We start from the raw sequence: 14,704 nt of genomic DNA on the forward strand, positions 1-14,704 counted from the left end.
TGTTTTGTATCTATGAGGTCCTCTAGTTTGGCTTTGTTAAACATGATAATAAATCAAATTTAGCTATTTGATATATACATGGTTATGTAAAGGAGGAGAGTTGATTTTGTTGTTATCTTTGAGGCTAATTTTTCCCTTCTTGATTTGCCTAATCTGTTGCATCTGTTGTGTTCATTGTGACTGTTGCAAATATAAATTCAAGTGAATGTATCTACAATAAGAGCAAAAGGTAATTTGCAATCATTGTACACATTGATACAATGAAATATCATGTTAGACAATGAATATTAATTCTAGTTGCAAGGTGGTCTATCTAATATGCTTCAAATTTAGATGCAAAACATATAGATGATGTTGAATTTGTCCAAACATGGTCAATTAGTGGTTTGTTGATAACATGAGTTTTTTTTAGGACAAAATTTGTGTTGTATTGCTCCATCTGTTCTATGAGTCTATTAGACATAGTGTTCTCTTTAGACATGTCCAAGTTGAAGTCACCCACAATAAAAAATAATTAATGTGCAAGTGGATGTGCAACTATGTTTGACATTATCGCCATTATTTCTACAATGGGAGAATTTGGGCATATGTAGATATTAGAAATATCAAGTTCAATGTTGTTGTGAGAAATTGTCAATGTGATAGCTTTTGTATTTTCTAAAGTGTGGTCTCTTCTATTGTAGATTGGTAGATTGTTGGATGTAAATGTTGTTATCTTGTGTATATGATACAATGTGTGAGTTTTATATTGATCAAGGATGTTTGTATGTGATGGATGTAGGTGCACCTCTTAAAAGCACAAGATATCACATGACATAAGGTCATAGTCATTCTTAATATCATTTGAATGAGTTTTGAAGCTTCGAGTATTCAATGTACACAATAATATAGGTGACGTTTGCAGTGAGCAAGTTTTGACATTCTCAAGTTCCCATTGTGTATATGACTAAACATGTTAATAAAAATAAAACAGCTCCTCAAAAGATTTACAAAGTGATGTCAATAGGCCATGGCTGAGATATTGTGCAAAACCTCCAATCTTAACCTAAATTGTGAATAATTACAAAGTAAAGAAATTCACATAAAATCATCCTCAATCATATATTTCAACATTAATTGATCAGAAATTAAAAACTCAACTATTACTTTTGCTTCCATAAATAGAAGTCCTACACAAATTGAAGAAATTACAGATCTAGAACACTACATACAAATTAAAAACTCATGAAATCCATATGAATTCCATATTTAGAAACCAGAGTTCTGAGGTTCATGCATTACTGCACAAGGTTGAAGCTCTTTTAATGGAGGAAATTATAGTTCAAACAAATCAAATTTTCCTAAAAAGAACCAAAGGGCCAAGTGCAAGAGGTTATAAAAGTATCACTACCATAAAAAGAACTCTCCATTCCAAATGAAATAGGAAATGGGAAAAGTTTAGGAATAGAATCCTTGCCTTCAAGTATTCTGACAACTTGTCTAATGAAAAGTCTCGCTTCTGCCTTTGTATTATAGCATAGAAATCCTAATACAAGAACCTACTCCATCTCTTTTTCATCAAACTCATTATTAAGATTGGGATCGGCTACATCGACCATTTGATCACTAGCATAGAGCTCGCAGACCCAATCTATCAAAACTTCTTGTGAAGCACCTTGTGAAGGATCAACTGGTCTCCTCCACCATGCAACCTCCAACATATATATACCAAAATTGAACACATCATTGCCTAGAGTGGCCTTTCCTATGTGTATCAACTCGAGGGCTATGTAGCCAATGGTGCCTACAACATGGCTTATTCAAGGGTTTTCATTATGCTCATATAAACGAGAAAGCCCAAAATCACTAAGCTTTCCCCAGAGCTCTAAATCCAAAAGAACATTGCTAGATTTGATGTCTCTGTGTAGCACTTTCTGCTCCCACTCCTCATGAAGATACAACAAACCCGCAACCACATCCCTCAAAATTTTGTGCCTTTGAGGCCATCCAAGAACCTTCTTTGGTTTCCCAAATATCATTTAATCTAGGCTTCCATTTGGCACATAGTCATAAACTATGAATAATTGCGTCCTCCACCTGCAATACCCTCTAATTTGCACAAGATTTTGATGCTACAAACGATCGAGACTTGAAATCTTTGCTTTGAATTCCTTCATGCCTTCTGTGCTATGTCTAAGAATGAACTTTATTGCAACTTCAACCCCATTTGAAGGCAAATTTCCTTTGTAAACTTGGCCAAATCCTCTAGATCCCAAAATTTGGTCTTCTCAGAAGCCCTTGGTTGCAATATATAAGTCCTTGTAGCTAAGTCTGTGAGGCCAATACTCCCTTTCCCATTCTTCAATATCATCTTTATACTTGTTCCTTTTCAGTTTGATCCAAATAACCATTGTCGCAATGAACAAAAAAGCTGGAAGGATCAAAGCTACGATTATACTGAGCCTTAGCCATGATTTGGAGCTATTGAGTATTAAGGAAAATGGGAGATTTGATACATTTAAGACTGGTGTGAAGCCAATGTTGCTGAAACTCCAGGTGAGGATGTAGTGCTTTTCAAACATGGTTCTCATGGCTGCTATGAAACTGACATACATTTCTTCTTGCAGAATGTCTGATAGACTCGTATTTTGCAAAGATAGCAAGCATTTTTGTGGATGAAGCAAACCAGCTTGAGTAATTATTACATTGAGCTCCTTCCTTGGATGCTTGTAATCAATCCAGCCCTGAATGCTATGTCCATTGTTGAGAGTGAGTTGTTCCAATTGGGCTCCAGACTAGTACCCGACAGAGTTAGAGTCTACCAAAGTGAGATCGTTGAGATCTACACTGACATGATTGTTGTTGATATCTTGAAACTCTTTGCTCTTTCCTGTATCAAACTCCACTAAAAAGAGATGATTATAAGGCTTCCCAATGGAGGAAACATTGAATAGATTGAGGTATTGACCAGCTAGAGCTCCCACCAGAGACTTGTTTGTGATGGATGGGCAGAGGACTAAAAATAACAAAGACACAGAACAATACGATGTGATGCTGCACAATAAACTATATTATATTTCATTTCCTCGTAATCTCAAATGAGTACATAGTGCTTTTTATAAGAAAGCATACAATATTCTAGAGAAATCTACCATTAGCTGAGAAGACCAAACATCTGCAAACTTTTGGAAAAATATTAGAGCTGACTCAAAATTTTGGAACGAACCCTAAACCTAAACCTAATAATGTAGAAGTATAGATTACAAAATGAGAGATCTAGAACTCTTGATGAGAAGATGACAATAAATAAAATAGTTGGAGAAGGTAAAGGCAAGGGAGATTAGAAGGATAGTTGGAAGCCTATGTCACCAACACTCCCCCTTAATCTTTACTACCATGTATGTCTATAATACCAATACTTTCTTGAAGACATTCAAAGACATTCTTTGCAAGAGGCTTTGTGAAAATGTCTTCCAATTGTTCTTTAGACTTGCAAAACTTAAGACATATGTCACCATTGTTCACTAATTCATGAATATAATGATATCTTATATCTATATGTTTACTACATTGATGAAAGACATGATTTTATGATAAAGAAATTGTAGAATTATTATCACAATATAATCTTGTAGGTTCTTCTTATGGATGCTTCAAATATGAAAGTACTCTTCTCATCCACATTGCTTGATAGGCTTTTGATCTTGTTGCAACATATTTTGCTTCAGCTGATGGTAATGTCACAATTGGTTGCTTCTTTGATGCCCAAGAAATAGCTCCTGATCCTAGGTGAAAGATATGTCCTGAAGTGCTTCTTTTATCATCAAAGCTACCTGCTTGGTCACTATCTGTATAGCCAATCAACTTGTAATGATTTGAATGTGCATATAAGATCCCAAATTTCTTTTTTCTAGCTATATACCTCAAAATCCTGTTTCTAGCTTTCCAATGAGTTTCTTTAGGTTTGTCTATGAATCTAGAAATGAGACTAACTCCATGCATTATATCTGGTCTTGTAGCTGTCAAATATAAAAGGCTGCCAACTAATCTTTTGAATAAAGTTGTGTCCACATTAGGACTTTCATCATTCTTTCTAAGTTTTATACCCAATGCAACTAGTGCAGGGGTTGAATTCACATTTTTTATTTTAATTATTTTCAACAAATCAGTAGCATACTTACTTTGACAAATGAAAATGCCTTGATCATTTTGATTTACTTGTATCCCAAGAAAATATCTCATGAGTCCCAGATCAATCATATAAAATTCATTTTTCATAGTTGCCTTGAAATTGTTAATTGACATATTACCAGTGAATATCAAATCATCTACATATAAGCAAACTATCAATATTTCTCCTTCATTGTTTAATTTGACATACAAAGTTGGTTCATAACCACACTTACTAAAACCATTATTTACAAAATAAGAGTCTATTTTGCTGTACCAAGCTCTAGGAGCTTGCTTCAAGCCATATAGTGCCTTCTTTAGCTTGTATACCTTATGTTCTTCTCCCAAAATTTCATATCCCGGTGGTTGTTTTATATACACTTCTTCTAAAATGCCATTCAAGAATGCTGATTTCACATCCATTTGTTAAACCTTCCAATTATTTTGGGCTACAATGGATAAAATCATTCTAACAGTGTCTAATCTTGCCACAAGTGTAAATCTCTCATTATAGTCTATACTCGGTTGTTGTGTGAAGCCTTTGGCTACTAGTCTTTCCTTGTGTTTCTCTACTTTTCCATCAACATTATATTTTGTTTTGTATACCCACTTAACTCCAATCACATCCCTGCCTTTAGGAAGATCTACTAAGTCCCAAGTATCATTCTTGTCTATTGATTGAATTTCTTCATCCATGGTTGAAATTCATTTATCATCTTTAATAGCTTCTTCAAAATAAATTGGATTAGCATGTGCTAAAAGTGCAAAATTAATGCACAAATCATCATTTTCAGCCTCTTGTAATTCATCATATATGTCTCTAAGACTTCGTGTCTTCCTTGAAGTATTTATAGATCTTGATCTTAATGAAGCAAGTGTTGGATTAGATGATTCATTGCTATTAGTGCTTGCTGGAGTAGTAGTGTTTTGAGTGGTAGGTGCCCTTGTAGGTGTTTTAGGAACATTTGTTTGTGTTGTAGAATGCACATCTTGAGTTTCATTTTCTTCATTTTCTTGTGGAACACTAGCTGCAACTATAGTTCACTTATCCAAGCTACCATCCCATGCTTCTTCTTCTACAAACACAACATCATGACTTATTATTAACTTTTTTGTGATGGGATTGTATAGCCTATATGCCTTGGATTGTTCACTATATCCCACAAATATGCACTTCTCTCCTCTATCATCCAATTTTTGTCTCATTTCTTGAGGTACCAATGAGTATGCCACACAACCAAATATTTTCAAATGTGCTATATTGTGCTACTTTTTTCTCCAAGCTTCTTCTGGTGTTTTATTTATTATTGCTTTCATTGGACATCTATTTAGTATTTATGTTGAACATGCAACTGCTTTAGCCCAATACTCATTTGGAAAATGTTTCTCCTTTAACATACTCCTTGTCATCTCCATAATTGTTCTATTTTTTCTTTTTTCTACTTCATTTTTTTGTGGAGTTTACCTTGTTGTAAATTGCTTCCATATGCCATTTTCTTTGAAAAAATTTAGAAAATCATTTGATATGTATTCTCCACCTTGATCGGTTCTTAATGTTTTAATAGAGTATCCACTTTCTTTCTCAACTTTTGCCTTGAATTCTTTAAAGACAACAAATACATCTGATTTATACTTCACAAAATAAACCCAAGCTTGTTTGCTGAAATCATCAATAAATGTCAAGAAATAAAGTTTTCAACTTAAGGATGGTGTTTGTATTGGCCCACAAAGATCTGAATGGACTATCTCAAGTGGATGTTTTGCTCTATAAGACTTTCCATCTAATTGTTTTTCTCTATGTTGCTTTGCTAAAATACAACTCTCGCATGTTGTCTTAAGTGGCTCTATTGATGGCAACCCATAGACCATTTGTTTCTTATATAAGAGTTGTAACACTTTAAAGTTTAAATGACCAAACCTTAAATGCCATAGCCAAGATTCATTTGTGTGTAAATATTTGAATGCAGATTCAACTACTTTTTGCAATTCATTTGGCTCTAAGAATAAATCACTTTGGATTTTAAGTGGGAACATTCTATTTTGAGTCATTTCAACTTTTGCAATCAGCCTATTGCTTGGTCTTTTATCTAGAATCACACATTCACCATTTTCAAAATGTATTCTATATCCCTTTTGTACTAGTTGTCCAATGCTTATGAGATTGTGTTGCAATCTAGGAACATAATATACATTAGGAATTTTCTTTTCTTCACCTTTCTTAGTTCTTATGCTAATTGACCCTTTTCCCATGACTGAGATTTGATGATCATTCCCTAACTTAACCTCTAATTTTACTAATTCATCTATTGTTGAGAATATCTCCTTAGACCCATTCATATGGTTACTACAACCACTATCTAAGAACCATACTTCTTTAGAACTTTCTTGTGCAACATTGCATGTTATCAAGATGGTGTTTTGCTCACTAGTGTTGGGCTGACTTTCATTTGTAAAATGTGCCTTTTGCTTATTCATGTCATATTGTCTTTCTCTACACTCAAATGCAAAATGCCCAAATTTATTACAATAATGACATTGGATATTAGATTTGTTATACCTATCTCCTTGATGATGGTTGCTCCCCCTTCCTCTTGTTGATGTGAAATTGGTTTGTGAGCTTGATGTTGGCCTTCTACTCTCAAACTATGGATTTTCTCTTCCTCCTCTTGGTGTAAAATGTCCTCTACCTTTATGGTAATCTAATCTTCCTCTTGTTCTTCCAAATGAAAGTTGAGTCTTAAAAGCATTCTCCAATGATGAAGTTCCCAGATGATTCAACCTTTGTTCATGTGATAAGAGAGAACCCATTAACTCATCTATTGATAGCAAGGAGAGATCCTTAGATTCTTCAAGGGCTGCAACTCTTGAATCAAACTTATTTGGTAGACTTCTAAGTATTTTCTCTATAACTTGTTGATCCCAAGGGTTTCTCCATATGATCTAATTTGATTTACTATCCCCATTGTTTGAGTAAAGAATGAGTCTATTGAATCTCAATCTTTCATTTGTAAATTTTCAAAATCTCTTCTAAGATTTTGTAACTTTGAAGTTTTTACCTTTCCTGTGCCCTGGTATGTTGATTGCAAGTTGTCCCATGCTTGCTTTGAGCTTGCGGCAACACCTACCTTTGGAAATATTGCTTCCTCCACTACCCGCTAAATAAAGAACAGTGCCTTAGCATCCTTTTTTCTATTTTCCTTTAATAAATCTTTTTTAGCTTGTGAAAGAGCTTGATATGCCTACTGGTCTGCTGGTTCAGGGAACCCACTTTCAACTAAATCCCAAACATCCTAAGAATGAAAAAGTGTTTTCATTTTGACGCTCCAATAATCATAATTTTTTCCATTAAAAGTAGGAATTTGTGGCTATGAAATACTTCCACTGGTTCTTACCATGATTTAATAGTAAAACTTTCTAACTTGTAACCACTACAAACCCTTTCTCTTCCTTCCTCACATAGCAACTATGATCTCTTCCTTAGATCTTTTTGCTTTCATTTTCCCTTCACCCACAATGACATCTGCCCATAAAAACAATGCCCAGATTTTCTATAGCTCTGATACCAACCTGATGGATGGGAAGAGGACAAAAAATAACAAAGATACAAAACAATATGATGTGATGTTGCACAATAAACTATATTATATTTCATTCCCCCGTGATCTCAAATGAGTACATAGTTCCTTTTATAAGAAAGCATACAATATTCTAGAGAAATCTACCATTAGCTGAGAAGATAAAACATCTACAAAATTTTGGAAAAATATTAGAGCCGACTCAAACTTTTGGAACAAACCCTAAACCTAAACCTAATAATGTAGAAGTATATATTACAAAATGAGAGATCTAGAATTCTCGATGAGAAGACAACAATAGATAAAATAGTTGGAGCAGGTAAAGGCAGGGGAGATTAAAAGGACAGTTGGAAGCCTATGTCACCAATAGTTTGGGGTTATGATAAATGCTAGGCTGTGCCCACTCAGTGAAAGATTTGAAGCCGATGGAACCATGTTGAACACGAAGGTGGTGCTGAAGGAAAGAGAATCTCTCATGGGGACTGGGTGTGTCTATAGGGCATGGTCAAACAATTGTGGGGATTCATTGGTGAGGGATGTGAATTTGGACTGAATTGAAGCATTCCCGTAGAAAGATAGGGCCGAGCCATTGAATTCGTCAAAGATAAATGTTGTGTTGCCTCGCATAGGAAGGGTTTTCGAGAGGAGGAGCAAGATTCCAATGGTGCCAAACATGGCTAAGGATGGACGATATTGTCAATTGTGCTCTCAAAGGAAATGTAGTGAAATAATCAACCTGTGGGTAGGAGGATACCTAATTGCATTCGTATTGTTATGAAGTCAAGCCAAGGTGAAGATTTAAACTAGTCACATATGAAAGATGATGACAAAAAAAAAATATTACATAACATTTTTAAAATATTATCTATATGAACAAGTAGAATAACTTTTATTATATTAACTTGACCAAAAAAAAAATACACAATAATTTTTTAATAGAAAAATCTATTATTAACTTAATATATATTATTAATAATCTAATATCTATTAATTTAATTGCAAGATATAAATGGTAAATCTTTCGTACAAATGTAAAATAAAAGTCACGTTCGAAAGAGTTACGAATTAACATTGGAAAATAGAAAAAAATCCTATAATGGGTTAAAATTAATATTTGAAAAAAGAACAAGTGTCTCTTCATCAATGTATGTGACAACTCCCTCACAATACACAATATCAACTTTTCCCATATGAGAATAATATCCTTAGTTTTGGGCAATCTAAACTCAATATGAAGGATTTGCTATTTTTAGTTTATTAGTTTTAAATTAAGAAAATGAGTAAGCCAACATTAAAAAAATTAAAATAAAATAAAATTACAAGTTATAAATTGTGATATTGCTACTTGGATTCAATTATGTAATTCTCTATTCAAACTTATTAGCCCATGTTTCATGAGTAGTCGTTCACAAGAAATCATCTCTCATAAGAATGAATAGAATAGTTAGCACACATTACATCTAGGCAATGCTCACAAAGGTGAAGAGATGAGACTTCTTGGGAGGTCACTCATCCTAGAAACAACGACAGCTTGGGTTTGCCTAACTACAAAATTTCTTTCATGATTAAACACTTTTTTTTTGAAACCTTATTCACAAAACCTTCAACAATTGTTATTTCTTATCAAACATTCATTTGAAAGCCCCTTAAGCTCATCAAATGACAAGTAGGAGATATTTTCCATAACAAAGTCAAATAGTTAGGTACACTCAAGCTAGAGAAGTACTGGGATTAGTGATCTGCCATGAAATCTAAATGCTTGACCTCTATGAGAATTACCTAGAGATAGTGAGTTCTTAGTGTTCTATTAACTCTCATGGGAGATGGTTTCTTATGAACCACTACTCATTAAACATGGGCCAATGAGTTTGACTAAAAAACTATGGAGTTCAATCCTGATAGCAATATCACAATTTAACTTGCTATGGAAAATATATATTGTTTGTCAAGATATAAATTATAAAATATTCACATAAATGTAAAAATAAAGTCACATTGAAAGGAGTTCAAAATTGGTATTCAAAAAGAGAATAAGCTAGTATTTCATTAAAAGTTATATTAGAAAATAAAATTTAAGCAATCTTTATTAATCTATTTGCTAAGTATCTCAAAACACACCATTTCAACTTTTACCAAAGGAGAATAATGTGCCCAATTTTGTACATTCCAAAACAAATACAAGAGATTTATTATTTATAGTTTACTAATTTTACATAGAGAATAGAGGGAAGCTAATGTATGACCAAAATGTTTACAATAGACATATTGTAAAAGGATTTTAAGAAATTTTAAAATTAAAACTAAGTTCATGATGGTAAGTTGAGGATAAAGATTTCATAAATCTAAATTTGTGAAAGAAAATGAAAAAAAAGAAACAAAAATTCTAGTTTTTCAAAGAGAAGGAAGTAAGAGATCATGAATATTGTTCTATTATACACATTTAATATAGACTTATCATTCAAACACACACTAATTTCTACTTAGTATTGGTAGAGCTATTATAATTAGACAATAAAACTATACATCTAAAATTTAATTATAAAAATATTGTAGAAATAATTTATAATATATTTAACTTTGAACTAAAACATCCCATCTATTTTTTCTGAAGAAATGGCATCCATTAATTTATGTCAATTTCATTTACAATCTTGAATGTTGAGAGGACTCCTCATTTCTTCCACCCCAACATATACTGCCACGTCTAATTCAAAGATATAAAATGGAAGCTATGCAAAGAGTACATGGTCTTGTTTGACTAAACAAGAGGTCATAAGAATCTACTTCTACTAACTTTACTAAAATCATAATGCATCCAAATTGTTTGACCCATTGCATCAAACTCAATTTGTAGACTACACTTGCAACTATTCTTTTTTTTTAGTATTTTATATACTCAAAAAGGCGTTATTGTCTAAGACCCAATTTTTGGAACTATTTTTGTACCCTTTGAAAAATTGTCTTGTCAGGTAGGAGTAACCACAATGTAATAATAAAAAGTTTCTAGTTAGGTTTAGATTACTATATTACGTTTATTTATTAAATGTGAGGTTCACCTAAATGGAACATAATTCACAATATGATGGGCAGTGGCATTTATAAAGAGGAGAGCACTATGGGGTAGGATGCTACTATCAAACAATCTCTAGGCAATTTGAATTTTACCAAACTAGAGGAATCCATCACTAGCCTAATCAAGAAAAATGAGGATTTAGATGACAAATTTGATAGGGTTGCCAACTTTTGTATGCATGTAATGTGTTTCGTTGCTACCACCCTCCACCTTGTGCAAGCTGGGAAGGAGGAGAGTGCATAGACCAAAGACATGGACACAACACATTTGTTGTATGGCTTTTTGGTAGGCAATTGGTTGAATCTGTTACTAGAGAACCCAAATAACTAGAATAAGGAGAGTTCACTCTTGCTCTCTTGCTTTCCTTTTGTCTATGGTTGCTAGTTTCTACTTGACTTAAGGAACTTTTTTTGTTGTTAATTACTAGACTTGTTTCAAATCCAAGATGTTTATTAGGCTAATTTTATGTATAATTCTATCAATATCTTACAAATTAACTATAGTAAATTTAAATATAGAAACATGTCAATTTGAAATTTTTTGTTGAACAATTTATTACAATACTAATAACAAGTAAACATTCATATATCATATAGTAAATATGAGGTTCAAATTCACTTTACTTCTTGTAAAGTAACCTTTTCTATCCAGCAAATTTTACTACAAAGATCTCTTCAGAAGTAATAGTTTGACTATGTAAATTATGCACATATACATTTTCAAGTTCTGTACGTGATCTCTCTTTTATGTGATGAGAGTGCAACCATGTCTCCAATGCTTTTTAAGGAACATTAATGCGGAGTTCTAAGCAACCGACCTTGGGTATACGGTTTCAAAAGCTGAAGCATCGACCAAAAACTCCAACACAATTCAAAGGTCTATTATCATGTGGGTGGGAAGGATTCATGCCCTCACATTCTTCGTCGTCCTCGCCATTGCAGAAACCTTTAACACTTTTACCTTGAATGAATTCAATGCTATGACCCTCGACTTATTCGGGAACACTTCAGTGCATTCCAATGTTATCTCCCTCACAAATCAATCACAGTACCTATTCGGTCCCGCTATTTACCCTCTCCCTGTGCGACTTACAAACACGACATTTCGGTCATTCAGCACGACATTTATCTTCAGCATGGTATCTGATTCTTCAGATCACTTAAGAAGCGGACACATATTGGCTTTCATCATGACCTCTCGAAAGTCGCCTTGGAAGGATTAAACAGAGAATGAAAATGTCGCAATAAGAAGAAATACACAACACCAGATTTATTCTGGTTCACTACAATAGTGGCTACGTCCAGACTGCAGAGTATTAGATTAATGTGTAAAAGTTAATTACAAATGAGCCGGAGCAGCATATAAAAGGGCTCCAATAATATTACAAATGAAGAATCTTTGAAAACCAAAAGATTCGATTATCGGAAAGAAAAAAGACTTGACTGTTAGCCTTCACAATATCAACACCCTCAGGGTTTTACCTACTGAGTTTCTGGGTTTGATTAATCTTTCGAGTAACGGACAACCCTACAATCACTTGTTTGCCATCGAGTTCGACACAGTCAAGAACGAGGAATTCCAAGACATGAACGACAATCATGTGGGTCTGGACATCAACGATCTCACTTCTACGATGTCCATGACTGCGGGTTATTGGACTACCAAAACCGAGTTCCAAGATTTGGATCTCAACAGTGGAAACAATATTCAAGCTTGGATTGATTATGATCATCTTGAAACGGAACTCAATGTAACAATTGTACAAGCCGGTTCGCTTCGGCCGCTAAAGCCACTTATCTGAAAATTTTCAGTCTGTCTGCCATTATTGAAGAAGAAATGTCTGTTGGGTTCTCCGCGGCTACAGGAACATATGTTGAGGATCATTATATCCTTTCTTGGAGCTTCAGTATGAATGGAGTAGCTTCTCGCTTGGACACAACTCATCTTCCATCCTTCCTTCCGCAACAAAGCTAAAATATTAGACAAAAAGCTATTTTTAGCGTGATTTTTACAGTTCTAATCTTGGTACTGCTGGTAGGTTCTCTGTTGTGGTTGAAGAGAAGAAAACGCAGGAATTTTGTTGCAGGAGGGGAGGTTGGGTATTGGCCTCATAGATTCAGCTATAGAGACTTGTATCTTGCCACAAATGGATTCAGAGACGACCAATTTTTGGGCTGTGGAGGATTCGGCCGTGTTTACAAAGGTGTTCTCTCTGTAGTGGGTTCGAAGTTGTGGTGAAATGTGAAAAATTAACTATTGTCATCACTGATTATTAATCTCTTATCTTAAAAGATTATCAAATTGTTGAAAATAAATTTTCACCTAATATGGAAAAATAACACAATTGCAACTTCATTTATAAAATACAGAAAGAAATGCGCAACACAATGAACACAATATTTTCAGACAAATTGTCTCTGAAAAACTCCTAAGGGAAAACCAGTTCCATAGATGAAGAATTATATTAAATTTTAGCAAATCAAGAGATGCAAAATTTCTTGCCTCTCACTGGTAGAACTCCGACAACCTCTTAATTTCTCCCGCTGATATTCCCCACTGCTATTCCCACGCTAACAATGCGCCCTTGCTAACACTGCAAAACTGTTTGCTAACACTGCAAACTTACAAACTCATTTGCTAGCACTGCAAATGTTGCTCCAAACTTCTTTCTCATTCTTCCAGATGCCCCCCTGACCTCCTTTTATACTACTCTTGTTGGTAATCCAATGGCCAAGATCGATTTACAATCGATGGTCAAGATTAAAACAACTTAACAACCCTAACCAAGTTGGTTTCTAGTTGTTTCCAAAAGTGGTCATTTAACAAATATTTATCTCTAACCTAACCAATTAATTAGAAAAACAATTACTTGCTAAATAATAACAAATGGACGAACAGCTGTCCAAAGCTCACTAAACTAACATGAAATCTATCCGTCAAGAAGGAATAGATGAGTTTATAGTAGAAATTTCCAGTTTGGGTCGTCTAAAGCACCAAAACCTAGTGCAGATGAGAGGCTTCTGCAAGCGGAAAAGGGAGCTGTTCATAGTTTACGATTACATGCCCAATGGAAGTCTGGACACCCTCATCTTCGAGAATCCAAACGGTGTGTTGGGATGGCCGGAACAGTTCAAGATTCTGAAGGATGTGGCTGCTGGATTGTTGTATCTTCACGAAGAATGGGAGAAAACGGTACTGCACAGAGACACCAAATCCAGCAATATTTTACTGGATTCGGAGCTTAATGGAAAGTTGGGAGATTTTGGGCTTGCTCGATTGTATGAAGAGAATGAAAACCCACATACAAGTCGTGTTGTGGGAACACCTGGATACATCGCCCCAGAAATCATTAACACAGGGAAAGTGAGTAGCAGCACGGATGTGTACAGCTTTGGTGTAGTGATGTTGGAGGTTTGTTGTGGAAGAAGGGCTGTTGATGCCGCTCAAATCGTATTGATTGATTGGGTGCGAGCTCAGTATGCGAATGAGAGGTTGATGGATGCAGCTGACCCATTGCTTGGTGATGATTACGATGAGGATGAGATGGAGCGCGTGTTGAAATTGGCAGTTGTATGTTGTGATCCTCTTCCAGGAGCAAGGCCTGGAATGAGGCAACTGGTTCAAATACTTGAGGCCCAAGGTTACCTTCCACACTTTCTTCCGCCTCCCTTTTCATACGGAGAAATCGGTTCTGTTTGAGGCACACCAGGTTTCATGGTCTTCTGTCACTTCTTCTAGTAATCTTGTCTTTCACAATAAATTTGGACTCTCCTCCAATTTTCTTCTCTTCACACTTAAACGCTAGAATACAAATACTAGATTATACTCTGTAACCATAAGCTATGTAAGAGAGGTTAAAAATGGTCTGGGGAGATAATAAATCTCCACAACTTTATTTGCCATTTTT

General features: G+C 34.6%; 2 pseudogenes; one reads left to right on the plus strand and one right to left on the minus strand.

Moving 5' to 3' along the window:
- Positions 1-1,340: 1,340 nt before the first annotated feature.
- LOC149543149 (L-type lectin-domain containing receptor kinase SIT2 pseudogene) lies at positions 1,341-8,399 on the minus strand (annotated as a pseudogene).
- Positions 8,400-11,683: 3,284 nt separating this feature from the next.
- Positions 11,684-14,496, plus strand: LOC149543150 (L-type lectin-domain containing receptor kinase SIT2-like; annotated as a pseudogene).
- The last annotated feature ends 208 nt before the right edge of the window (positions 14,497-14,704 follow it).

This window comes from Cupressus sempervirens, chromosome 8 (assembly GCF_028749045.1).
Source record: "Cupressus sempervirens isolate cs-2001-9-10 chromosome 8, ASM2874904v1, whole genome shotgun sequence".
Classification (NCBI taxonomy): Eukaryota; Viridiplantae; Streptophyta; class Pinopsida; order Cupressales; family Cupressaceae; genus Cupressus; species Cupressus sempervirens.